General features: G+C 30.7%; 1 protein-coding gene and 1 long non-coding RNA gene across 8 annotated transcripts in view; one reads left to right on the forward strand and one right to left on the reverse strand.

The window, feature by feature from the left end:
- The window catches only part of LOC105839843, a 136,620-nt gene that overhangs the window by 121,038 nt on the left and 871 nt on the right, over nt 1-14,711 (reverse strand). For both annotated transcript variants that reach the window (XR_004962896.1, XR_004962897.1), the window contains exons 2-4: nt 14,475-14,514; nt 8,525-8,647; nt 3,131-3,221 (exon numbers count right to left, since the gene is read on the reverse strand). This is a non-coding gene — a long non-coding RNA (uncharacterized LOC105839843). The remainder of the gene's footprint in view (nt 1-3,130; nt 3,222-8,524; nt 8,648-14,474; nt 14,515-14,711) is intronic.
- LOC105839835 (tensin-3) overlaps nt 1-14,711 on the forward strand; it is a 210,080-nt gene that overhangs the window by 12,946 nt on the left and 182,423 nt on the right. The window lies entirely within an intron of this gene.

Below are 14,711 nucleotides of genomic sequence, written 5' to 3' on the forward strand. Positions count from 1 at the left end.
GAGAGGAGACAAGTGACAATGTCTGTCGCAAGCCGACAGTGATTTCGAAAGACAGACTACTGCATTTGACTTTAACGACACTGAACGGAACAGAGTCTCCAGTAGAGAGAAAATTAGGACACTTGCTTTCTTTATACGATTCTAACAAAGAAAATATTAATAAAAACTAAAACAGGAACATCACATAAATGTTGTTAACGTCTAGTGATTTAGAACACCTCGCAATTATTGTAAATAGTAAAATCCAGAAGTCTATAATTCTTACAGGAAATAGACGAATCTTTTTTTACTACCATTATACATCTTGCAGAGAACAGAGCTGCAAAAAGATACTGAGTAAAGCGAAGAACACACTCTACAATGTATAAGAGGATAAAAGGCGAAGATCAGTTAAGGATAATATAGTAAAGGCATTCAGCTAAATCGATCAGATAGGATTTTGCATGACTCTTCAGCTCCTGCTGTCTTTTCTTGATTTATGAGCGACATACCTATACATATTGTAATTTTTCAATCTTCCTTTCCCGATATGTATTCTCGCGATTTCTACGCCCAGTTTTGCGATTTATACTATATATGCACTGCACAAGAAAATTTTCTTGTGCAGTGCAAAATAACACTTATCTCTATTTTATTTATACATGTGAATCGATAATTATTTTAAATTCATCAGTATTTCCGAAAAGATTTTTTTTCCAGTGACCTAGAAAATCTTGTGTATGTAGAGGTAAAGATATGTAGAGGAATTAACATTTTCAAAAGACGGCATCAATAATTAACCTATAGCACTCTCTCAGCGATGAATAATCAACCGTTAAATAACTGATAAATTCTCTAACGCTAAAAGTATGGATCACATAATCGTTTCCAGAATTATGGAGGAGCTTTTAGCCGCACGATTTATCGTTAGGTTACGATGCCGACTGGGCGTTTCACTTCATCAACGATATCGAGAATGGACCTCAGGATAATGGGCCACTACACGCTGGACCACTAGACAAAGTATGCTGACATTAAGACGTGCGCAATTTAAAGCTTCTGTAAATCCCTAAAAAATGCTTTCTATCGAATTGCTTTCTGCCCGAAAGTTCCAGTAATGTTAGATAAGTGTTCGTAAAAAATAAGTGTTCTTTCTCTTTTTATTAAAGGAGAAAAGAACCTATTATAAAGAAAAATTATAAAAGATCACATAAAATGTCATTATTATTATTTGAAAAATAACATAAATTAAATGTTGTTTAATTTTTGTTGCATTTATAACTTATACACGTATAGCATTAGTTCTATAATATCAAGAAATTTCTATATTTAAAAATTATGTCAACCGTGTGAAGAAGACTTTGTATCTTAAAAAAGCGTTTCAAAGCGGAAATTGATCGTTTGAATAAATGTGTGAGCATGTTTGTGCTTCCTGTATGGACCATTAGCTTCCGACAAGGGCCGCGCAATCGAGCCGAGGGATCAAAGTGTACGTAATGGTCGCGTGCTGACTTATACGGCGAGGGCGACCGAGGATTCCCACGAAAAGCACGATTACGGCGCGCGATTCCTTTTGCTACTCGAGAGAACAAAGGTGAAGATCAGAATTTATGGGTGGAATTAATTTACGGGATGGAATTTCCGGATGAATCTCAAATTGAGAAGACCAAGATTCGGGAGATTCTTCTCAATTGAAAAAGACATTCCTTTCCTAATCATTCATCTTGCTATTGATAATTTGCTAGAACAGTAACGTCGTGATTTGAAGAACAGTAACTGTAATTTTACCATATAATATATTTTTATCAAATACAAAAAAATCTTAACAATAATATCGAATTTAAAAATAATGTAATCCAAAATTAATGTTTCCACATATTATCATGCAACAAGAATATACAATAAAAGTTCAGATACTTTATGTTATAAAATATATTTATAAAACGTAAGATTATAAGATATTAATTTTACTAAAACTCTCGAAGAATATAGCAAACATTCGCGATGCGAGAAATTAGCTGTTCCGTTACTACGGCAATTATACTTTCCGCAATAAAAAGAGAAGAACCTATCAGGACAAGGAAATCAACGACTTCCGAGATTGCAGATATCAATAAGGTATATCAACATTGCCGTCCATTACATTGCCAATTATGAAACCGCAAGTGTAACACGCCACAAAAGCGAATCGCTTCTGCAACTCTCAATATCGCATCCTCGCAATACTACGATTCATAACTACGTGACGCATACCGTCTAGCGATATCCCCACGCAATTTGTTGAAATTATATTTTCTCCAATTCAGAACGTTACGTCATTATGGTTATTATCTTTGGTTATCTTGACCGCGCTGTATCCCCATGTTCGTCACGTCGATCACGAGTCTCAATTTGTAGAGACGCGAATCATAGCAAAGTTCACCTTTACTTAAATCCGGTTAACTGGACTATTGTACGTGATTTTCCTACAGAACACACACGTTTCTCGATGATGCGTGTAAAAATCAAACATGATTCAAATGAATGTTTCGCAAACATACTTCTTAATTGATCATTAAATGAAGTGTTGTACATTTTCCCATGTTAATTGACAATTGTACGAATGTTTTTTTTATTGTTGTGTAAGAACTACTAATGTATTTATTATTTTCAGTTATTCTTCTTGAAAATCGTATTTATGCATAGCAATCTGTAGAAAAAAATGAATACTGTGCTTAATAAAATTTCTATATAAAATGTGCAATAATTTAATTATTGTACCAATTCCAAGATTTAATATCTGCACTAATTTAATTTAGCTCATCTAAACTGAGAGAAAAAAATGAATGCAATTTAACGTGATGAATGTAATTTAACTAATTCATCGTCATTTTTTCGACATCAAGTATATAGGTTTTGTTTTAACCATAAAAATTATAGCATATTGTTATATTACACAGTTTATTACATAAATAGTAATTGTATTAAAATATTAAATTTATTACGAGAATAACAGTTTAATGATAGGTGGCCTTGGTGTTTATTTTGATCGCGCTACGCAAGCTACTGTGCGTCGTGTCACTCGCGAGATTCGAGTCGACAGGTAGTGGCGCGTGCTACTCTGCATGTTGCCACATTACTGCGTTTAATATAATGTTAAAAGAGAACTTACCTGTATCCTTGTATCCTGTGCCATGGTCCCTGTGCGCGCTCCCTACGTCTGGAGTTTCTAACCGGTGCTCGCCATCACGTGTTGCACCATCCTGAAAAGAACAGAAGTCTGCGTGATTACGGTTACTAATTATCAAGCGGGAAATCGCGGAACATTAATATAGAGATCTGGGAGATTCGGGCTATAGATCTCCCCTTAATCTTTTTGTAACTTTTATCTCAGATTATGTTCTACTCAAATTAGCTCACCTATTAGCACATGCAATTATTACTGCTATAATGTTAGTAATAATAACCTTGTGTTTATAGTCTTATCAACTATGAAAAAATTTTACTATAAATTATAATATTCCATTATTCAGTATATATAAAATTTCAAAATATGATTGATAAAAATGCAATAAGTATCTTTATATAATAAACGTAATACTATTACGTATTTTTTAAATATTCCTTTATCCTTTATATATATAACTAATCATTGAAACATTTGATTAATTAATCTATTAAAAATAAAATTGTTATAAAAAATTAAAATTTGTATTATTTATTAATGTAACATTATTAAATTATTATGACTGCTAAATTATATTATTTGTACCGTAATTTATTAATTTATATCTCATTTATTTAAGTCTCTATTAATTTATATCTCAAGACTAGTTTCAGGAAAAAAAAACGCGATTATAAATACTTTAACTCTTAAACAGCTGCATAATCGAAAATTCTTCTACATTCTCTCTATTCAGACCTACCTTTCTTTTACTTCGATCTAAAATATTCTCGATAAGACTTTAGTCGATCGAAGAAATTCCGATCTAAGTTAAGTGCCACGTTACAAGCTCGAACGATTCAAATCGCGGTGTCACATCGTTCGTTAGAGAAGAACAGGGAAAGAGCAGACAGGAAGAGGCACAGCAAAGAGAGGAAGAAGAAACTCATGAGGTCTTTGATGTCAAGCAGATTAGAGCAGGTCGGGAACACTTGGATCACGGACTCCCTTCTATTTTTTAGTGCATTCTCTCGCTCTTGAATACCTGCGCTACGCCCTAACGTAGAAGTACATATAATCGAACGCGACGCCCTTCATAGAGCGCATCTGAGCGGCGACGACACCTACGAAAAAAGGATAACCGGTTTTGTAGGGGTTCAAACAAGCGTTTAATCGCGGCCTTGTTAGAATCCTCACGCTACGTTCCACTAAAATTTCGATAGAAATTGAAAATTGAACAGACGTCTAAGTAAGCGATAATTGATTCCTTGAAAGAAAAAAAACATTAATAAAATTTTATGAATATGGTAATAACATACATTAGAAAATATTTATTAATTGATATATCTATACTTGTATACTTGTTTAGATATTTAATTTAATCGTTGATTCATTCTTTTTCTTCACAGTTTGATCATGTGCGAATATAAACTGTAAAACGGGACACGATATATTTAGATGCACTGATTATTCGAAAATATATCTAGAATCCATGAGTTGTCTCTTGTGTAGACAACCTAAAATATAGAGATATTTCTAGCCGAATGTTTCGCGGAAATGCATGCAAACATGTCTGTTACCGCTTCAATCGACTATAAATAAAGCTAATTCTCTAATGTGCATCGATATACACGTTGCGCTGCATCGCATCTTATTAGATGAATTTATCAAGCGCTCGTATTTCCACCCTCTCAACGATTCCCAAAGATTTTTCTACTATAGATTTGTCTCTGTGGAAATTCTACACGAGATCGCGTCACGCCAACTGCGACATATGTTGGAGGAGACGATGTTGGGAACGGTTCTCAATCTTATCGTGATCGTGGCTCGAAATCCGTCGAGCGAACGGCGATCTGCCGTAGAGAAACATAGAAGATTTATTCTGCATTTTCTGCGTAGGAAACGATTTTCATATAACTTTCGCAGTTTAGTCTTTCTTAAATAATGATCCGTATTCATCACACAGCACCAAAATAATAATACGGATAAATCAAAATCAATCTCGGTCACATGTAATGTAAGCAATATAATTTCAAAAAAATTATACATTCAATAAAACAATTCTGTAAAAAAATATTAAAAAATATTAATGCATTAAGTCCCAGTTACGAGTCGGTATTATTAAATGGTTAGTGTACATATATTAATATGTCATAGTACGTTTTTAATATATATTATTATATTCTAATGTACTAAATATAAAATATAATTTTAAGGAATTTTTAAAAAGATATTTAAAGTTTATTAAAGAGATTATTTATAAGTAATTTTTTCCTTAAATATCAGCAATGATTAAGAAAGTAATTTTAAATTATAAAAATTACAAAAATGTTATATAAAAAATTTTGTAATTTTATTAATATATGTATTAATAAAAAATGTTTAATTTTACAAATTTAATTCGCGATAATTTAAGTTAAAATTAGAATCAATCTGTAATTAGACCCATCATCTTAGCTTTAAAAGTGTGCAAAATATGTTTACATTTTAGATCTGCCTGCTGGAAAATAATTTTAAATATCGCGCTCTACTTTAATATATAATACAAAGCAATGTCTCGCTGATATATAATCAGCAATTAATTAGAAATAAAGAAATGAATGACGCCGAAGTAAAATATTCGGAGTTAAACTGATGATTTTAAGATCTAACTTAGAAAAAAAAAAATCAAATTTTCTCATATAAACGTGCATCCGCATTTATTTGTGAAACCGTTCTCAAGTTATGTCAAGTTTGAATTTATTAATTCAATCCCCTTTTCCTACAATATTGTACGATACTAGTGAGAAAGGATCATATTAACATAACGATTTCTCTCTACATTTCGTGAAATCTATTCGGGTGTCCTGTACAAAGGAAACGCACGCACATGAATTTCGTTGCTGAAGATATAATGCTTTCTATAACCGGAGAACGTGCTCTCGCGATATCCCAACATATTAAAGCAGCATTTGGAGTTGTTTAGAATCCAATGTAGTTGCTTTATACGATTCAAAGCAAATCGTGACTAAAAAAATTTGTTTTATTTTTTTACGTATTCGTAAGGAAAATATATAATACATAATAAAATATATAATAAAAATAGATTATATAACTTAATTAATAAATAATAAATTTATTTTTATTATACATTTTTATTATTTCCAATTTAAAAAGATAAGTATTCCGTCAATAATCACATCGTTATATTATCCTGTATATCAAATTTAAAATAAAAATTTTTTAGTTGATTATTTTTCAGGACTGGACCGCTGAGACTTAAAATATATTTAAAATAGCTTGTGATTTTTATGACCAACTGGTATTTGTATGTATGAGAGATCGTTGGTGGTTGAGAAATTCGACTTTGAGGTACGGCGGACGACCAGCCACGCGCGCGAACAAAGAACGTAGAACGTTTTACGGTTTATGCCAACCGGATGGACCCTGCGGTCAACAACGATACTCGTCTCGGATGATGTTCGACGGTGCCCATAGCCTACGAAGAAAGATCTCGCGCGTTTCCGCGCGTTCCGGTGTATAATCCTATATGTACGAACATCTTGCGGAACAATGGTCCAGTGGTTTAGTCAGAAGAGCTTTTCGTTTTGAGTTAGGATCATGCGCACTTTCACAATAGGTTCCTAAAAATGTCATTGGTTTATCGACAAAAATAAAATGTTATGGAAAATCATAAAAGTTCATTTGAGAAACATACAAGTCCTAACTAAAATACAAGTATAAACACATTACTTTTAAAGTGCAATTCGGTATTAAGATAAAAAATATTCTTCAAATGCATTATTCAAATCATAATTAATTTTAAAATTTTTAATTTTTTCAACAAAATTTATTAAAATAAAATATTATAAGCAAAATTAATTTTAAAAATAACAGTAGCAATTATTAAAATATAAAGCGGCTTATCAAAAAGAAAACATGGAAATTTGTTCAATACTTGAACAAAAAAAAACATTTAAGGTGAAAATGAAAGTAATCTAATCTATATAGTTAACCGTCGTTGATCGCAGGGTATTTCTAAATTTTTGAGACTAATTAGCTTATCGGTTCATTAGTCGAAGATTCGAGCAAAGCCGACATATCCTTGTTAACATGAATTAAGTTTCCCTCATTCAGTAAAGGAAGTTACAAATACTTTTCAGTTGAGTATAATGAGCTGCTTTGATGTAACACATGTTTGATAAGATTAATAGTCAGTTTTGAATTTAATTGTAAACATGTTTCGGTTTACGCTTTTTAAATTCGTGAGAATGTTAAATCAAAATCATTAACTTGGAGTTCTCCATAGAACACCTTCTCTAGAGAACTCCTCGACCGTCATTTTACACGAAGATTAAAAAGATTAATCACATACAAACGATGTTGCTTAACAAAGTCACGAGTTTGAGAGGACGCCGCAGAAATCTCAGTAGGTGAATCGGTAGAAACGTCTGCGCAATTGAGTGCCCTGAAAGACGACGTTGTGTGCCCCGCATAAAGAATAATAACACGACTGAGAGGCCACCCGTGGAACTTGTTTTACATAATCGGTCAGAGGAGTAACGATGGCTTCTTTTTTTAATAAACCGGATGCATATCTTCGTTTCTTTACAAAGATGTACACCTCATGCTTATGGTTTAACAATCTGACTGCAGAGATCGTCAAAGGAATTTATAATCATTACAGACTTTAACTTGTATTGTTCAATGAAGACACATATACAGGGTATTCAAAAATTCGCGAAATAAAATATTATAGCTAGAAAGTTCTCGAAAAATTAAGCAACTTTGTATTTATATAAAAAATATTTGTAGTTTTTTCTCAAAAAAGTTTTTGTGATAAAAAAGCTGTAAAACTAATCAATCAAAAATTACCTTTGTGACAATCATGCATCATATGATCAGTATTAAAACGTGACTGTTTAAACATAGTTTGGCTACCTTTAAACCTATTTTTTTAATACTGAGAAAATCCATATCATTTCTTATAATTTTTGTATAATATATAAATTTTAAAATATTCTGATATGTATATTAAAAATCTGAGAAATTTCTTAAAAGGTTATAAAGTTATAAATAAATTCTTAAAAGAATTCAAATTTATACAAAAAGAATTGAAAAATTATAATTAATTTTATAACTGAATTTTTTTCTCATATTATATATACACCTGTATGTGTGTCTGAATATATTTAATTTTCATACATTCATTATATAAAGATAGAAATAATTTTACAATAAAAAATTATATTTTTTGTACCGGTTATTGTTTTTATTTAAAAAACATTTTGTAAGTAGCATTAATTATTTAAGTAATGCTACTTTAAATTTTAATCCATTTAATCGCTTTAAAAATATTGTTTCTTTTCTTTTTTCTTATTTTTCTCTGAGTAAACCATTTAAATATTCTGTTTTGTTAAATACCTGTTTTGTAATAAAGAAACAGTAACGGTCTGTTCGTTACAGAAGACAATGGATCTGACTGGACGTTGATGAACTTTCCCGTCTGCTTAGTTAGTCATGTAACAACCGTACGAAAATACAGACCTACAAAAAACAATATCAAAGATTAAAATATTAAATTGAAACCAGTATATTGTATTCTATTTAACAAAAATTGTTTCATATATAGGAAATTACATTGTTATTAATATATAAAACAATATGATCTTTCTTATTATTTAACTTTTTTAAAGAATTTGATAAATACAAATTTTAGCAAACTATTACGCATTTATAAATATAAATACGTAAAACATTATATAATTTCAATATTTAACATTCTAATAAAAAATTTTCAAAACAAAAATGTTCTTTTTTTTCTGTGATCGATGCTAAAGTTATTCTTGCATGTTCATCTAAATACAATTCATAGATTCTTCAGAAAATGCTGCTTGATTATACTTGATTATTTTATAATGTATGTTGCCAATGGAAAAAATTTCAATATATTTTCTCGAAGACGCATTGAATAATTCTAGTTGAATTTAAATTCACTTAATTTCAATGAATATGGTAAATTACATTACAAAGCTTATAAATTTTCTTATGTGTTCTAAGAGAATTCATCAGAAAACTATATTTATATTTGCGGAAACATTATTCACATCCATACTTCCTTTCAGTAATAGCAATAGACGCCCTGAACGCCAATATAATAGTATAGAAATACACCAACCGATAATTTTAGACGGTCCGGTGCAACGACCGCATTACATAAGTAGTGGAAATGTGCCAAAATCATGTGGTACGTTTCTTGAAATCGGTCACCGATGTACGTCATACCTTTTACTTCCAAACAATATAATCCGAATTAATTCAAATTATTTATTCTGCGACATAACATAATTACTACTTCTCTAATGTATATAGCGTACAATTCAACAAAATTTTAAATAATACATATAGAATTCCTTTAATCAGTAGGACTTTATGGACTGGCTCGTTTGGAATTCACGGTGAATGGTTTTATGCGAGTGTTCCACGTACGCACACTACGCAGCGGCGTCGCTTTGAAGAATGCCGCTGCGTACGACGTCTTGTTGAGCTCGTATGCAGCTCTTACCCACGCGGAAGTCGAATTTTCTGATTGCTGATAAAGGCCAATTTACGAGCTTGTCGGAACGATCGGTCTCCTCAGGCCGAATACATATGCGAAACGAATGTATGGTTGATTTTTTCTTCAAGTGACTGTTTCGTAACGTGATTAATCAGTAAGACGTGCGTACCACTTTATATATTCTAATTTAAATACGCATAAACAAAACAAATAAAAATCGAATCTTTTAAATTTGATAATTCGTATAAATAACGAAAATTAAATTTTTTTGCATAAATTAGTGGAAAAAAATTTACTATTACAAATCAGATGCTATTTAAAAAAGCAAAAAAAAAAACGAGAATTTCATCTTTTAGATTTGTTTGAGAAACACTGAAAGTCTAAATTGTTTGGCTCATCTGTATAAACTAATAGACAAGATATAATATTTAGTTTAATAATATCTTACAATTGCAACGAAATAAAGCTTTGCGCGCGGCGCATTTGTTATTTCAGAATCTAGTATTGTAATATCTCGCGATTTCAGTAATTGCGTACAGTATGAGTGGAGAGCTAGTAAGCTTGTAATACGTTTAATTAAAGTCCATTCTGACATTACTACGTTACAAGCGATTGATGCGAAAGCAATATCGATGCAAGTAAATTGATGCGTTTGTTGGAAATGGCATCTCTCGCGTGCGATAAAATTGCGATTATATCGCGTGCGTTGAGATTGCTTTAACTCGGCGTAGTTTTCTCACCCGGTGAAAATAACTCGGTCTTTGTAATTTCTAGGCGCCGCACTGACAAATTATCCGGAGTCAAAAGGATCGTGTTAAAGATCGCAGCGCTTTCTAACTCGCGGTATAATCTTGTATGTGCACCCTCACTCGACCTTTCAAAGAATTATTATCATAACAATATGGTAAAAAAAATATAGCTTATAACGGCAAATTGAATTCGCATTAACAAGCGAAATGTCACGATTGTAAACTTCGACAAATATATTACAAATAATCATATATGAATCAACATGTTTCAATGTTTCAGTATTTGTAATGAGAAATGATACATGGTTTATCTTGGTGCATATCGTGAAATGTTACTCCTGTTTGAAAGATTTTATAATTCATACATGTGAATATTCATACATGTAATAAATTCATATAAATTTTTATCAGGTTGTGTGGAGACATGAAATGTTAAAGTCGCAATGTACTTTAAATATTTTTTTACTATTTATACTAGCTAGAATTTATTATTATCTATATGTAACATTTTAAATTTTCATTGAAACTGCGAAATATATTATAAAATATCTGATAACTATTTGCATTAATATTTCAATATTTCAATATTTTATTATTTTTAGAAATTAGATTCAAAAATACAAAAATGTAAAGATTACAAATTCTTAAGTTATAAGTATTGTTTTTGAAAAATACATTAAAAAATTTAATTAATTTAATTTTTTAACTTCATTATACTTAAACTAAAGAAAATTAATTATATTAACAAATTAAAGCAAATTAGTGCTTTTTCTCAATATATACATTGAGAAAAAAAATTTGGTGATTTGACAAAATTTTCCAACTAAATTAAAATTTAACTTAAATGCACAAATTTCAATTCAAATATTTGTATAGTTAATTAAAATATATAAATACTTAAATAAACAAAATTCAATTTAGTTGGAAAATTTAGTCAAATTAACAATATTTTTTTCTCAGTGTACATTATCTGTAGCTAATAATATTACATAAAATTTTTATTTACACTCATATTGATCTATTATTTAAAATTTTCGATAATTATTCTTTTAAAAATTATTAAATTTAAATTTTTGGAAATTAAAATTCATCTTTGTTTTAATAAAAATAAAAAAAATTTCATTAAATTTTTAAACAAAAAATATTTAATTACAATAATTCAAGAAAAAGTGAATCTATGTGTTACTTTTCAATTTGATTTTTATTATTTATTAAAATAGCATGATTTTTCAGAATGTTAAAATTTGGAAAAATGATAATAATGTAATGTATTAAATAAAATATATATATTAATTTACAAAAATGTTTCTGCAATCTCAAAACAAACATAAATAATTTTTAAATAAGCGTCTAACGTGACATCATTTGTTGAAATTAATACAAGATGGAATTGAATATTTAATACATACGTATTTATTCTATTTAACATATTGTTCTGTAAATAGAAGACTACAATTATTATTACTCCAATATGTTAAATATTTCAAAGTAAATCGACTGGCACATGATTTCGTGGTTTATTGTTACAATGCGTTGTGTTCAAACAAAATTGTCATGCTATCATTCACATGGTGAAATTTCAAATAATTCCATGAACTCTCATATTTATCTTACAAAACATTATTCCGTACGTACAATCATTGATACAATCATAGTCCGCGTAATTAATTTACTCTCCAATTAACAATTCATAAACATATCGAGATGACAATCGTTTATTATTTGTTATTATTATTGGCAATTACTTATTCCCGCATTATTGTCTCATTCTCGCAATTAATTTTGCAAACAAATAAAATTTGAAGTAATTTTTTAACATAATTTATTCACATAAAACAGAAATTAAAACGGGGCAATCAAACTATTTAATAAATAGTTTGATTGTGCGATACAATTAGCTTTTAATAAATTGCTTTTTAACGTACTCAGGAAAAATGGTTCTTAAAATTTTGTAAACAGGCAGTTCGATAATGCTAATTAAAATTACATTACATAACGGAAATACAAAAAAAATAAGTTTAAGTCGGGGAAACGTATGACGCAATTATTTGTGAAACGGATTGCTACGATATATTGATAGTACACACAATAAAATACACATCACGTTTTGCATCGAACTTATAAAATATCTGACTAAAGTACTATATTTAATAGCAAAAATATCACAAGCGCAACGAAAAGTTTTTGTACGCCGGCAGTTTACGGAAAAGCAGGGGAGGAGACGGGAGAAAGGGGAGGAACAGCCGTCCCGAACGCATTCCTGGAAGCGTGCGACCGTTGCATTTTATTTTCGCGAATAAATAAATGTAGCATCGCTGCAACTCCACATTTTCAATATTAAAATAAGATGTATCACACTCGCGTATCATCAATATGTGTAACGCGATATCCGTCTCGCGAATAATTGTGACGTTACAAGCTGCGTTTCCCCGTTTTAATCTCGACTTTTTTGTGTTCCCATCACTTGGCGCAATTTTAACCAGCGTCATCGGATCGCTCGTCTCAAAAACCGTAGGAAATAATGTCTGTCTAACCTCTCTCAAGTACAGCGATGTTTCGTTCCTTCAGGACTTTCCGTTCCTTCTTTCTCGAAGTCTGAGTATCAAAATATATTCGGCTGAGAGCACATAGTTCGTAAAATCGTAAATATTTCGCGATAGTAACGCGCGTACGTTGGTAAACAGCCTCGAGGCTTGCCGTGACGCAACGTATGTATGCGTATCACGTTGCATTACCGTGTGTTGTTACTTGCAAGGTCGCGACCACATCATTTGCACGGCGAGACTCGGGCAAGCGATGCAAACCGTTCCGTGTATCGTCGTAACGTTACTCACCGAAACGCAATCACACGTTCTCTATATCGGGCAATTCGCGGCAATTATCATTACCATTACTCGATCTTCACGAGAGAGACAGGAGAGTCGCGATGCCGCGGCCCGCGGAACGGTTACACTACAGATACACTGAAACATCCTGTGATTGGAGGCCGCTTTCCTATTTGAAAATTCTCTACTCCTATTGGTCGAGCGAATTGTAATGTACTGTGACGTTGTAGACCACAGTGTACGCGAGTAGAGATGCGGGATTAGGTTTGTTCCCGTTGCTACCCCAAAATTTTTTGCACCTTAAACGAGATAAATATACACACGAGCACTGCAGAAAGAGAAAGCGAAGATGTCGAGAGCGAAAGGTACGAGTAACGCGAACAGGCCCATTGATAATTGCTCGATGTATAGAGAAAACGTCTACGACGTCACAGTTACATTCGCTCGACCAATAGAAGCAGAGAATTTTCAAATAAGAAAGCGGCCTCCAATCACAGGATGTTTCAGTGTATCTGTAGTGTAATCGTTCCGGCGGGCCGCGGCATCACGACTCTCCCGTCTCTCTCGTGAAGATCGAGTAAAGATAATGATAATTTCCGCGAATTGCCCGATATAAAGAACGTGTGATTGTATTAATTAGGAATATTCGAAATAAGAAAAATAAAATATGTATAATGTAACACTTTAATATTAATAGACTTCCTCACACATGTATTTTATTTGAAAAAAAGAATTTTATTTTACATAAATATAAAAAAATTACACAAAATTTATAAATACCTTGCTTTAATTTTCATCTTTCTATGTAAAAAATGTAAATAATAAAAAAATAAATTTTAAAGTTTGATATTCAAAAATATTAGCATTTTATACCTATTATAATTTTACTTTTTTATTTAAGCATGAATGTTCTAGTAATTAATTTACTTAAGAACACATCAATAATAATTAAATCTATTTTTTGAGTTTCGTATAATTCTTCATATTTAAAATAAATTGTTCAATGATTTCAGGATTAAATATCAATACTTAGTCTAATCCATTTTCTTAAAATAACAGGTCTATGAAATTATTTTATGTATTCAGTTTATTTAATTTATTAACATCTTGAGCTTTTAATCTGATACACACATACAAATACATAAATTTGATTATTTATTTATTTATATCTCTAATATCTAATATCCAATTTTCACTGATTTATTACCGGAAATGATTAGGAAAAAAAGGTAATGACTTACCAACACTGATGCATAGCAGCAGAGTTGTGTGTATCACGAACTAAAAAATACAAATGTACTCAAATTAATTATTCAAAAAGTTGAACTCATTCAGCAAACAAGGCAGATCAGTTAGCATTCGATAATTTATTAATATGAGTAATTTATTAATATGATGAATTTATTAATATGATAAAATTTATTAATATGAGCCTTGCCTTTAATTCTTCGCTGGTTCTAGAAATTGGAGCTAATAAA

This window comes from Monomorium pharaonis, chromosome 4, assembly GCF_013373865.1.
Source record: "Monomorium pharaonis isolate MP-MQ-018 chromosome 4, ASM1337386v2, whole genome shotgun sequence".
In the NCBI taxonomy this organism is placed as follows: domain Eukaryota; kingdom Metazoa; phylum Arthropoda; class Insecta; order Hymenoptera; family Formicidae; genus Monomorium; species Monomorium pharaonis.